The 13729-nt window shown below is 54.0% G+C and overlaps 1 protein-coding gene across 15 annotated transcripts in view; it reads left to right on the plus strand.

Moving 5' to 3' along the window:
* Positions 1-13729, plus strand: part of BAZ2B (bromodomain adjacent to zinc finger domain 2B) — a 1221971-nt gene that overhangs the window by 432198 nt on the left and 776044 nt on the right. The window lies entirely within an intron of this gene.

Genomic DNA, 13729 nt, shown 5'->3' on the forward strand with positions numbered 1-13729 from the left:
AATCCATACAGCTCCTCAGCGCACGAATACAGCGCTCCACATTCCCCTCTAAAAGGTCTGCTGCGTCGTGGTAGATGCGCACCCCTAGATAAACAAAACAGGAGGGTTCCCACACCACCGTTCTTGTGAGCTGTGGGCAGAGCGTAGTCTTCCGCAAAGGAAATACACAGGTCTTGGTCCAATTCACCCTGAGGCCTGATAGTCTCCCGAACCTGCCCAGCATGTCCACCGCGCCTTCCAGTGCCCTCCCAGGATCAGCCAGGTACAGTAACAGATCATCGATATATAGTGCGATTCAGGTCCCTGCGCTATCCCGTCATATACGGTGCCCGATCTTGCCTGCGCCGCCAGCGGCTCCATTGCCAAGGCAAAGAGCAGAGGAGACAGCGAGCAGCCCTGCCGCGTGCCCCTACAAACCGGATAAGCCGGAGAGACCATGGACCCCAGCCGCACCCGCGCCTTAGCAACCCTTGTTGTAAATATTTTTGTCCACCCTAAGCGTGGAAGGGTATACTCAGACATGAGTCCTTTGCTCATTGCACCATCAGGATTCAAGCAAGCCGGGCCGAAGACGGCTGAAATGCCAGAAAGTCCCCGGAAGCTTGTTTCCTTCCCAGTGTAAGAATTGGCTTTTGTGGTTTGGTTTGCCCTGTTCCCATCATGCACTGGGACAGGAACAGACTAATTTGCATACAACCAGGTTCTGAAACTGGGATGGTGCAATGAGCTAAAAAACGGTGTTGGATCTAGCCCTGATCTCTTGACTGGGTGAGAGTATTCTGCTTAATTCAGAGACTCTGTCCCTCACCACCCCTTGTTGTAAATATTTTTGTCCACCCTAAGCGTGGAAGGGTATACTCAGACATGAGTCCCTTGCTCATTGCACCATCAGGATTCAAGCAAGCCGGGCCGAAGACGGCTGAAATGCCAGAAACCGGTCCCAGGAAGATTGTTTCCTTCCCAGTGTAAGAATTGGCTTTTGTAGTTTGGTTTGCCCTGTTCCCATCATGCACTGGGACAGGAACAGACTAATTTGCATACAGCCAGGTTCTGAAACTGGGATGGTGCAATGAGCTAAAAAACGGTGTTGGATCTAGCCCTGATCTCTTGACTGGGTGAGAGTATTCTGCTTAATTCAGAGACTCTGTCCCTCACCACCCCTTGTTGTAAATATTAGCTGAGGAATAAAGCACTCTCGTCCAACTCCGAAACCCTTCCCCAACTCCAAACTTCAGCAGCACTCCATCCAGGTAATCCCATTCTAAGCTATCGAACGCCTTTTCGATATCAACTGCTAACACCACCGGGTCCTGCTCCGCTGTGGCGGCATCATCAATGACCCTGACCAATCGACGGATATTCATCGAGGTGCTCCTGGTCGGGATGAATCCCGCTTGATCCCTATGTACTAAGGTGGCCATCTGCGGTAGGAGCCTGGTAGCTAGGATACGACTCAAGATCTTATAGTCCACTGTCAACATAGACAATGGACGGTAAGAGGATACGTCTAACGCGTCCCTGCCCGGCTTCAACAGCGGCACCACCAGCGCCTCCCTCATAGATTCAGGTAACCGCCCCACCTGTTTCGCCTCCGCGTACACTATCAGCAGCCTGGGCGCCAAGATATCCACGAATTTAGCGTAGAACTCAATCGGCAACCCATCCACCCCATGTGTTTTGTTCCGTGCCATGTGTTTAATTGCCCCTCTTATCTCTGCTAGGGTGATGGGGCCCCCCAGGTCCTGCACGTCCTCTTTATCCATTAACGGTAAGGGGATCCGATCCAGGTAGTCACCTATTTCCGAAGCCTCCGCCTCGAGGTGGCTCGCGTACAGTCCCATATAGTAGGACTTGAAGCGCCCCAGGACCGCCGATTGCGAGTAGATCACTTTCCCATCCTCGCGTCTTATACTCATGATCGGGCACCCTCTAGTTTCTGGATCAGCCAGCTTGGCAAGGAGCGTGCCCACTTTATCCCGCTCCTCATGCACCCTAACAGCATACAACTTATAGTCATAACACCGCAGTCTTTCCGTCTCAGTCGCCACCACCTCTTTAGCATGCAGCAATCGTTCCTGCAACTCCGGCCTCTCGGGTCTTCGCCGTTCCAGCCCTCTCAATGCTTCCTCTGCTTTCGTAAGGTCATTCAGCACCGTCCCTCTCACAGTCAGAAACCTTCCCATGCACACCCCTCTCACCACCACTTTCATTGCATCCCATTCAATCGACCTAGTCGCTGCTGAGCCTGGATTATCTGTAAAATAGCTGTCTATGCCCTGGCGGACCGTGTCGCAGAACGCCGGATCTTCCAGCGTATCCGGACGAAGTCGCCATGATGGAACAGCCGATCTCGCCAGCTGCCACTGCATGGAAAGCAACAGGGGATTATGGTCCGAAATGGTCCTGGACAGATACTCCGAGTGAGTCACTACATTCGCCAATGAGCTGCTGCACAGCACCGAATCCAGTCTAACGTGTAGGTCGTGCAGCGCGGAGAAGTAAGGGTAATCCCTGATCTCGGGGTGTTGCGCCCTGCACACATCCACCAAGCCCCACCGTTCCTGCCATTCCCGCCTATGAGTTGCTAGTCGGCGCACTGGGGAGTCTACTAGAGGTGGGTGTGATCTATCTAACAGCACATCAGAGATGGAGTTAAAATCCCCCGCCAGTAAGATAGGGCCTGCCAAATAATACGCCAGTAAGCGCGATAAATCCTCAAAGAAATGAGCTTGATCAGAGTTGGGGGCATAGATGTTGCACAGCACCACCTCCCTACCATACAGCCGTCCCTCAACTACCACATATCGACCCTCTGGATCTATTCTCTGACTCGTGACTTGAAATGGCGTGCCCGCCCGTATCCATATCAACACCCCTCTGGCGTATGCCGAGTATGTCGTGCCAAACACCCGACCCCGCCACCTCTTCTGTAAAGCTCCGCACTCTTTCTGTGTCAGGTGAGTCTCCTGAAGCATTGCAATCTGAACGCCCCGTTTCACCAAGTGGGCATGCACTTTGTGGCGTTTCACCATCGTTCGAATACCACGGACATTCCATGTGACATATTTCAAATTAGGTAACGTCCCCATAAAGCATCGTTCCTTTCAGTGGCGCTAGCCAATAAATGACTCCCGCATTGCAGCAATTGTACAGCCCCTTCAAAACATTCCCCCAAACTCCCATTAACCCCTTCCCCAGGACAGGACCTAATAACCCAGCTTCAGCCCCGTTCCAAACCTTAAACACCCCACAAATCACACTAACCTGTGGTCGTCACCACAGAAGACCTTAAGGGTCCGAAAAGGGCTATGGAGCCCCGAACCAGGACGGCAGAGCCATCACCCCGCGCCCATAGTCCCATACTGCTTACGCAGCCCCATACCTGGCAGTCCAATAGAAGTTTGGAGTGTCCATACCGTCAGGCATCCCGGAATTGTTCAGTAGCCTCGAACCTCACTCGTTAAACATGCCATCCGATGTCTGTGGGGTGACCTCCGGCCCCCGCGCACCCCCCACATCGGAGTCGTCTACCCCGGTCTTCTCCCCTTCCTCTTCCGATGCCGAGCCTCTAGAAGTGTTCTCCTGCTGCGATCCCGTGATGGTCGCCGTGGCCGCCAACGCACTCTTCCTGTCAGCCAGCATTTGTGCTTCTCGCTCAGCCCGTTGGCGCTTATTCCGGGAGCGGATGCGCTGGGATTTCCTGATCTTGACTGGTTGTTGCCGGTCCCTGTTGGTTCTGTGTGCCCGATCCGTCCCCGCACGATACAGTTCCAGCCAGGACCATGCCTCGTCTGGTGTTTGAAAAAAGTGAGTCCTATCATCAACGATTACCCGCAGCTTGGCGGGAAAAATCAAGGAGTATTGGATCCCCTCCTCTCTCAGCTCCTTCTTCACTGACAAGAAAGAAGCTCTGCCCCGCTGCACTTCCTGCGTATAGTCCGGGAAAATCGTGACCTTGCTATTGTCCACCTGGAAGGGACCTTGGGACCTCGCCTTTTGGATCAGCAGATCCCGGTCTTTATAGTGCAACAGCTTGACCACCATCGGCCGAGGCGGTCGGCCCTCTAGGGGCGGCCTGGCCGGCACCCTGTGCGCTCTTTCCAGAGAGAAGAAGGGGGACAGGCCCTCCGGCGCCACCACCGTTCGGAACCAGTCCTCCATATAGGACACCGCATCACTTTTCTCAATTTTCTCCGGAAGCCCCACCACCCTCACGTTGTTCCTCCGGTTACGTCCTTCCGCGTCCTCCGCACGACGCTCCAGGATCGCCAGTCGGCCAATAACGTCTTCTAGTTTATGTTCCACTGTGACCACCGCCGGTTTCAGCTCCTGAAGCAGTTGTTCGTTCGATTTCACTCTGTCAGAGAGCTTGGCGTGGTCCGCTCTCAGCAGGCCCAGCCCCGTCGCCACCTGCGCAATGTCCTGGTGCAGCTCTTCTTTCGTAGCAGTAATCGCGTCCAAAATAGCGTCAAGGCGTAGGTTCAGCCTCTGTTCCTGCGGTGAGGTCTCCACAGGGCCTGGGGTACCGCCATCTCTGGCCGTGGTATTCTCGTCCCCCCGCACGGGTGGTGCGGCGAGGTCAGCTCCCAGCGCGGCCATCTTTAATGCTGGAAACACGCCGCTCGAGCAGCCTCCACCGATGACAGCCGACCGTGGCAATCCCCCTGGCCTTTCCGTCCCCGGCCCACCTGATGCCGCCTGATGGCAGAAAGCGATATGTGCAGCTCTCCGTGCCCCAGACCCAGCTTGTCCATGCAGTACTAGCAGGCCCCTGTCTGCGTGTGGCCGCCTACCACCGTTCCACAGGCGCGCTCGGCGTAGCACCACCAACACACTCACCGCGCCTCCAGAGTCTGCAATGTCCGGGGGAGCAAGCCCAGTGCGCCCCTCCTATAAGGCCAGCAGATGTAGTTCAATCAGGCCGTATTTCCGGGCAAACTGAGCCCACTGCTCCCAGCAGTACTACACCACGCAGGCCCCAGCACGCGCCGGCCTCCAGTCGCTGTTTCACCAGCCCAGTGCTCCACTGACCCCCACCGGGCTGATCCTGCCTCCGGTGTCCAAGCCGCTGTCCGCTTCTCGGTCTGTCCGCTCCCCGGGGCACCGCAGAGCCGTGGGCGGCTGCACCCTCAGCACGCCGCCAACCCGCTGCACGCTTCCACTGCGCAGCGGTCCTCAGTTAGGCACTCGGGGCTCTGACCGTGCCGACCCCGGCAGCCCAGCTCCAGCAGCGGCAGTCCCATCAATGGGCCGGCCTCACAAGCCAGCAGCGCCGTCACTGGCGCAGTTCAAGGCCCGGTCCTCCAGCCAGGGATCGGGGAGCAGGGGGGGGGGGGAGGGGCACCGTCCCTACCAGTCCTCCACCGCTGATCTCCCCCGCCGCTCCGGACCCGCTCTCACGGCCCTCACCCCGGGTTACTTCTCCGCCGGAACCTCCCAAGAGCCTCCAGCGCGCTCGCCGCTTCGCGATGCTCAGCTACTAGCGCTCTCATTCCGACGGCGCCGCCATCTTGATTCCGCACGCCAGCCGGGCCGGCCAGGCCGCCAGGTCCTGCCGCGCGCGTCGCTCAGGGTCCTGACGGTGGTCAGACTCTCTTCTCTGGGTCAGCGACCCCTCCGGAGCTCGATTTACGCCGCCAGGTGTTTTGGGGCCAAGTATATCAGGATGGAAAACGGGACTCGGCGCGGAGCAACTCGCTCACGCAGCCATCCCGGTCGGCGCCTAAACCACGCCCCCTGTCTGCTTCCATTGTTGAGGATACAATTTACCAAGAGTTGTTGGATCTTTACATAGTTGCAAGGGTGTCCATGATTTTTGACATGGAGTAGGTGTAGTATTCGTTGAGATCATGAGTGTCATACATGTATGAGGTTTGAATGCAGGCTATCTTTGCAAAAAGATGCCATAGGGAATGAGTTATTATTGCGTTTGTCTTGTACCCAATGATTCACTGTTACAGGTTAGCCCTTATTGGTGTTTTCCTTTTCTGATATTAGGAAGGTAAGGCAGTAGTGGTCAGTCCGTCGCAAGGTAGGATGGATTCAATTTGCATAGAAATCTCTTTTGAGATGATTAGATCTAAGGTAGCCCCTTTGTTATTGGTCGAGCTGTTGTAGACTTGGGTAAGGGGGAGGTCCTGGAGGGAAGGATTTAAGGTTGTTTACGAGAGGGTTGCTAGAATTGTTCCGGTGAATGTTGAATCCCACAAGAAAAATGTGGTTGTTATGATCGCCATAATAAAAGGAGATCAGTTATGTGATCTGGTCGATGAACATATGTTTGCTACCAGAAGGGTGGTAGAAAGTGTGCAGAGAGTATGATCACTTGTCGAAGGTTATGATGTTGATCCTAAGATATTCACAAGAGGGCAAAAGCGGTGCTGGGGAGATATGTGTGTTCCTATAGAGACTGGCTAGTCCACCACCTAAGCGGCCTGGATGGTCTGGTCTGATGATGGCATGGCTGGTGGGGACTAGTATGTCAAGAATTGTGGATGAGGATTCATTCAACCAAGTTTCACTGAGAATGAGGATGTTATGGTTAAGTATAAGGTTGGGCTATGTAGGCTGCATGTTTGACAGCAGACCAACAGTTACGTAACAAACATTTAAGGGATGTTTTAACTGTGTTCATATAAATGTGTGAAAAATGGTGACTTGTTTGAGGTTCTCTTTGTTTATGAACCTGGTGCTAGGGTGGGGTGTCTTGAGTGGGTGAGTAATTATAGTATTGATTACATTTTTTTTTTAGGAGCATAGCAATGATGGTCCAGATATGTTTAAAAAATATAAAAACTATTTATTGAGTTTTACAACGATAAAAGGACCAACAGAATAGAAAGGAGGAAAACGAGGGATATACAGGGGTGTCAGAAATGCCATCATAAAAGCATCATCATATGCATTTTCAATAGTCAAAAATATATAATGTTCGGTAAAGGACATGTCTACACATACAGAGAAGAATCAGGTGGTGCCAGTTACATTAGGAATGACGGTAGGGGGGAATAAAGAGAGGTCCCGAGATACAACCTATGGGGAAGGGTGATCCACCGTATTGTTATTCCATCATAAAGAAGAGGGCAGCAATAGACGCACTGAAATGGCGCACAGGGATACAATTGCAGAAATGTGTTTGCGTTTGCATGTGTAACCAAACGGGGCTTAACTTAAGTACAATGCAACCACTCAGTTTCCTCTGGATAAAGCAATAAATAAGTCCACAATGGCTGCCATATATTTTTGGGTCTGGGGGTAGGTGGCTGCAGTGTAGCATACGTGTCATTAGTAGTGTCACAATACATTAAGTCCCGAATACAAGCTTTCACCGTTGGGACAGTGGATCCATCCCAGTGTAGAGAGACTTGTGTCTTAGCAAGAAGTAGAGCAATGGCAGCGTTTCGCAGAACGTCTGCAGCTAGCGGGGTAACATAGCACAAAAGTGCCAACAGCGGGGTCAGGCAGAGTTCATATTCAATAATCTGGGAAAGATGGCAAAAAACTTCCTCCTAATATGCCAGTACTGGTTTGCAGTTCCACGCCAGATGTGAAAAGTTGGCATGCTCTGCTGCGCATCTAGAGCAACAGTGTGATATCGTAGGGACCATTTTTGCTGCCAAGTGTAGCATTTTGTATGCCCTGTGTATATATTTAATATGTAGTGATTTATGTCATGATTGCTAGATAAGAACGAAGTTTTCTCACAGTAATAAACCCATGTCTTGTCCAGCAGCGTCAAGCAGATCCCTCTCCCACGCTGCACGAGCCCCCATCCTGACCGCTGGCCGAAGTGTGAGAGATAAGTGATCTAGTCAGGAGACCAAGTGTGCACCACTAGATATGATAAATAATGTGAATGGGGGAAAATCCGCTGGGGAAGATGGAAGTGTAGCGCGAATGGAATTGCGTAGTCTGTGTAGAATGAACCTGTCCATACAAGACACATCATGTCTTTCTGTTACGGCTGCTACAGAGCGCAGCTGGGCATCATGAAAGAGGTAGCCCAGAGTGCGTAGTCCACACAAGGATAGGGTTCGCTTGGTTAGTGGTCAGAGGAAGCCAAGGGTTATCTAGAAGTGGTAGGTGCAGGGAATAGAGGAGGTCGACGTTCAGATATATTTGTAACTTAACTCAGGCCCAGTTTGTAGTTTAAAGGGTTTGTATCTCCTAAGGAGTCTTGTGGTATGATAGTTTAGAGCAAGCATGGGCGCGGCTGCGACCATTCCGGCTTCAAGTATTGCAGCCTTGCATCAGGATGGTGTCAATAGTACGCTAAATTTGCCTATGCAACCAATTAGTACAATAATCAGGGACGCAAAATCCTGCACACAGGTACGGCATTGTCAATGTTTGCCAGCTGATTCAGACTAGTCTAATGAGTATAATACAAAGTGGGTCAAAAAATCTAGCCACAGGGTTATGGGAATGTTGAAGAATAGACATGTCTGCAGAACACCCCGAAGTGCACAATTTCACGTAGAAGAGTAGAGAAATTGGTTTTGGAGTCCCTGATGAACAACATCACATCATCTGCATATATCAAAGCCAAAAGAGGTCCCCAGTGAAATCTTAGTCTGTGCTGTAAATGGCACTGCTGGAGATGCCGCACAAGGGGGTCGATGGCTATGATGAGCAGCATGGGCACCAGATGACACCCCTGCCTGGTACCTCTTGAAAGTGTAAAATTATTAGTTAAGTCACCATTCACTCGGAGCTGGACCAAAGGACTCACGTACAGGAGGCGAATACGATTGGAGAAGCTTGTTGGAACCCCATCTTTCCGTATTTGTGGCATATAAAAAGGATTATTCTACAAATCAAATGCTTATTCAGTGTACAACAATATTGCTGCGGTGGAAAGATCAGGAGTAATTTGGTCATGGATCGCAAACATTTCATTAAGGGTAAACGACCTGGATCATTTTCAGGACGAAACCAGACTGGAACGTGGGAATTATCTTGTCCGCGATTAGGGAAAGGCGAGTGGTGAAGACTGTAGCCAAAATTTTATAATCTTGAGTCAACAAAGACAAGGGTATATAGGAAGCGCAGCGGTAAGTATGTTCAGCTTAAGTAAAAGGGTAATGACGATTATGTGCATTGAGGGAGGAGGAGATACGCCCTCCAAGGATTCCGCTTTTACTTACAATAAATGGGGAACCAATGAGGACTTATAAGTATTATAAAGTATGCCGGATAAGCCGTTAGTACCCAGGGCTCGGGTACCACTCAGGTCATCGATGGCCTGCGAGATTTCATCAGCAGTAATGGTTGAGGCGGGACCATAGCCACCTCGGCAAGGTAATTGGTAAGTGCGTCATCGGCAGTGGGGCATCAAGTGGTATATAAGCGAGTGTAACAAGAGAGAAAAGCAGCAGTAATATCCTGATTGCATGTGATTGCGGTACCATCGTCCAGTTGAAGGTGTGTATTAAAAGAGGATTCGTATTGGGGGTGAAGAAGCCTAGCCAGTGTTCAACCAGGTCTCACACCCTCGCCATACACCTGAGCTCATGCGTATCTGCCGAGATAGTTTACCTCACATGCCGCAAGGTTATGAAAATCTGAGAGGAGTGTCGCTCATCAATACATCAAAGGAGGGTAGAGCTGAAGCATCTAGTTCGTTCAGTGCATTATCAATAGTGTTGAGTATTCAGCGTATGGAGTGGAGCACCTCAGCCTGCTTGGCGATACATATCCCTCTGATATAAGCATCTGATAGAGACTACTAGCTGCAGATGCCTTCCCGTAGAATTATCCCCAGGCGCGAATCTGGATCCGGAAACTTTTTTGCCACAGCATCCCACCGGGGATGGGGTGACAACATGCGACTCCGCCCAGGCGTCGTCAGCGAGGTCATATAAGACCCGCCTCGGCGCGCCCACATCAGTTTTTTTCTTTTCCGCGTGCAACATGGATCCGGTCCTTGCTACGGGCCTGTTTCGGGCCCTTTTTTTCTCCATTCTTTTGGTGGAACAGTGTACGAATGCCTTCGGGCTTCAAAACTTGTACGTTTTGTGTGCGTCTTATGTCGGCGAAGGACCCGCACCTCATTTGTATGTGGTGTTTGGAGGAGGATCACGGCACCATCGACTGCGAGGCCTGTCAACAGTTGTAGCCGAAGTCGAGGCGGGAGCGCCGCATGAAACTTCTCTCGGCGCGTCTCTCCAAGTCAACGTACTCCCCTCGTCCGCTTCGGCGGGAGGCTTCAGGTTTGGCCATGGTCGTCGCCCTCACCCTTCTCCGATATCCTGTAACATCGCTCCCCGGTGGGGAAGTGTCTCAGTTTGTTCTCAGGGGCTGTGTTCTGGCCTTCAGGGGGCGTGCTCTCCGTGGGTGATAAGGCTCCGCGTGTCGTCCTATCCACCGTTTCCCGGTGTGGGGGCGTCGAGAGTCCAAATGGAGACATACGTGGCGGCTTTGCAGGCCTCGCTGGCGTCTTCCCCTCCTGGGCGTCAGCGGACCCCTCGCCTTGCGCAGGGCCCTCCGCGGCGCTGCCAGAGGCTCTGGTGCCGACTGGTTCGGTTCCAGGCTTGGATGGTGTGGTGCTGTTGGGGTGCGGCTCCTCTGGGGCACCTCCTTCAGGCCACGGCGTCTCTGCCTCGCCGTAAACTCCTGCGGGAGTCCCTGTGGTGTCGTGAGGTCGCCGGGGCACGGGTCGCATCTCCGAGCCCCTCTTGCTCCCTTGACAGGGTGTTCCTGTCGAAGGCTGAGGTGACGCCTGTGCGGCGCCGGCAGCAGCTGCCCGCGCGGAGCCACAGGGGTCGGTTAACCCTTTTCGTCCCGCTCTGGGTCGAGGCCGGGTGAGGACCCCTCTCCGGGCCCCTCTCGTCTTCCCCCGCAGGCGGCTGCCTCGACGGGGGGCGAGTCGGAGGTGGAATCGTACCTGGCACCGCCTCATGGGTTGCCGAGCGATCTACGCCTCATTCTGGGCCGCGGCTGGCGGAGGGCTTCGTGTCACTCCCCAGGAACGTCTTGTTCCCCCACGCGGATGACTACCTCGGTGGAGGTCGGGTCGGCGCCTTTCCGGCACCGCCCCGGGGCCGGTTTGGCTCCAGCCCCACTCCGGTCCCCGGTGCGGGGTGACTTGGAGTAACCCTGGCTGGCGACGCCGGATGGTGCCGGCACCTCGCCTCAGGTGGCGGACTTTACGGCTCTGCACAGGGGTCGTACCGCCGATTTGTCTTCGGACGCTCTTTCTCCAGAGGCAGCATGTTTATTGGTGTCATCCTCCCCGGAGACCTGTTGCCGTGTGGTGTCTTTTTCACCGGCGTCGATGGGTGGCTCCCCGCCCTTCCTGAGGCAGAGGTGTTTGTCGGAAGAGCGGCAGGTCCCTCATTCTTTGGCTCCTTCTGACTTCCAGGTCTGGCCCTTGCCTGCCCCGCTTGGCCTCGGGGAAGGCCGCCTTAGTTTGCAGCCGTCGCCCACGGAGGACCTGCTTTCCCCACCGCGGGACCCTATGGAGGCGGGTGCGGCCTTCACTCACGCGGTGTCCACGGCTGTGGGCATCCTGCGTATGGGTGACCCGGTGGCTCACTCTCCGGCGGACCATCTACTGGACGTCCTCCACCAGGGCTCTGGTGGGAGGGAAATCTTGCTTCCCTTTGAAGGTTCGATCCTTTCCTCCTTGACGGGGGCTTGGAGGCGTCCTGCCTTAGACACTGTGCCTCAGCATCTTCTGCACTGGCATCTCCAGGCGCCGCGTGATCCGCTGTGCCTTTCCTTCCACCCCTCTGCCTCCAGTACTCTTTTGCGGACTGCTTTTTCCTCGCTGCCGCCACTCTTGACTCCGCCGCCTCGAGAGGCCCGCTGGCTGGACTCTTGGGGGCGCAATATGTTCGCCTCGACCAGCGCTGCCCTGCGGGCTCTGAACACCTTGTGTGTGCTGGCTCGGACCTCCTCTTGTTTGTGGGACTCGGCTGAGTCTCTGGGATCTGCGGCGTCCCAGGAGGGTGGTGAAGTAGACTTACGGCATCATGCGTTGGATGGCCTTTAGCTGGCGGCGTTTATTCTCCGCCCATGGCATCTCAGAGGTGTTGGGCCGGGCCATGGCTTCCTCGGTCGCTCTCCGTCACCATGCTTCGCTTTGGGATGGAGTATTCCCTGAGAATATTCGGGAGCGACTCATTGATCTTCCGTTTGATGGCAGCCTGTTGTTCCATGCCCCGGCCAACTCCGCCACCCAGAGGCTCTTGTCAGGGCTCTGTCCTCCTCCTCCTCCTCCTCCTCCTCCTTCTCCTCCTCCTCCTCCTCCTTCTCCTCCTCCTCCTCCTTCTCCTCCTCCTCCTCCTCCTTCTCCTCCTCCTCCTCCTCCTTCTCCTCCTCCTCTGTCCCCGCCTCAGTTATTCCTGAGTCTGGTTGATTCTGGGCCTTCTTACGCCGCTTGTTCTGGCTGTAGAGTGCGTTTTCTGGCCATTGCGTCCTTCTTTGGGAACCTTGGCATTGTTGGCTGCTGGGTGGCCCATGTGTATGTGTTGGAATTGTTGCGCAGATTTGCCCCTGAGATTAGGCCTTCTGCTTGCTTGGGCTGCTTGTCAAGTCTTTTGCTGGGGTGTTTTTTTCCCCATGGCTCTTTTGTTTGTTCCTATGCTGCGGAAGTTCTTCCAAAGAGGGTTCCCATGGTGGGGCTTATCGTACCCTAGGTCATATGGCTTGCGCTCAGCTGGGGGGGTTCTGGTCGCCTTTGGGGGCCTTTTCTCCATGGCGTTTAGGTAGGTTGCTTTTGCTACCTGAGGTCTTGTGCGTGGCCGCTCGTAATGGTGTGCCTGGGCATCCCCTCCTCTCCCTGCTCTTGTCCTGAGGTCTGGGGTGACCCTGTGTTCTCCCTTGCCATGCGCCGCCTACTCGGCCTTCTTGGGGCCTCGGGCTGTTCTTGCTTCTGGCGGCTTTTGACTGCAGGCGCTGTTCTGGCTGGCAGGTTGCTCTCCATCTAGAGTGGGTTTGCCTTCTTTTCCCTCGTTTCCTTGGGCCCTCTAGGCTTCTTCTTCAACTCTTCCTGTGTTGGCATTGGGCGGACGCTGTGTTGCCTTGTGGGGAGTGGGGTGCTTCGGCCTCTCCGACCTTGCCTTGGTTCCTCTACTGTCAGTGTACGGGCCTCTTCAGCCTTCTTTCCCCTCCTACATCCCCTTTGGGTTGGTGGGGGTCTGCTTGTGGGTGTTCCCATTGCCTGGTAGAGGCGAGGTTCTACCTGGTCCACAGATCTGGTTCCCTGTGGGGCCCTCTGTTCTGTGTTGGCTGGTGGGGTCCTTTCGCATACCCTCCTTGCCAGGGGGTATTGCTAGGGTATCTATTCTACGTGACGGAATCTGCGGCTAGTAGTTTCTATCAGATGTACGAGTTACTTGCCTTCGGTAACGATGTATCTGGTAGAGACGATTCTAGCCGCAGATTCCTTAACGGCCCGCCCTTCCTCCCCTATTCTGCGAGGACCCTTTGATTGGTCTTCGGTACTCGCCTCCCGGTGGGGGGCTGTGTCTCCTGTGAGTGCCTTCTTGTTCTTGACGGATGGCTCCGTCTGGGGGCGGTTCATTCCTCCTTTGGTACTTTGGAGGATGGGGTTCAGGTGCTCCGGTGCCCTGCTGCTCTGGCTACTCCAGGTTTGGGGAGGATTGCTTTCTATCCCTTGTTTAAGCAAAGTACAATTTAAAGTTTAAATTTTATGTTACTAATAGAAGTTTAATATCATACAGTATCTGGAAAAAAAACTGTTGAAATTCACATGAGGGCTGGC

This window comes from Lissotriton helveticus, chromosome 3_1, assembly GCF_964261635.1.
Source record: "Lissotriton helveticus chromosome 3_1, aLisHel1.1, whole genome shotgun sequence".
NCBI classification, from domain to species: Eukaryota; Metazoa; Chordata; class Amphibia; order Caudata; family Salamandridae; genus Lissotriton; species Lissotriton helveticus.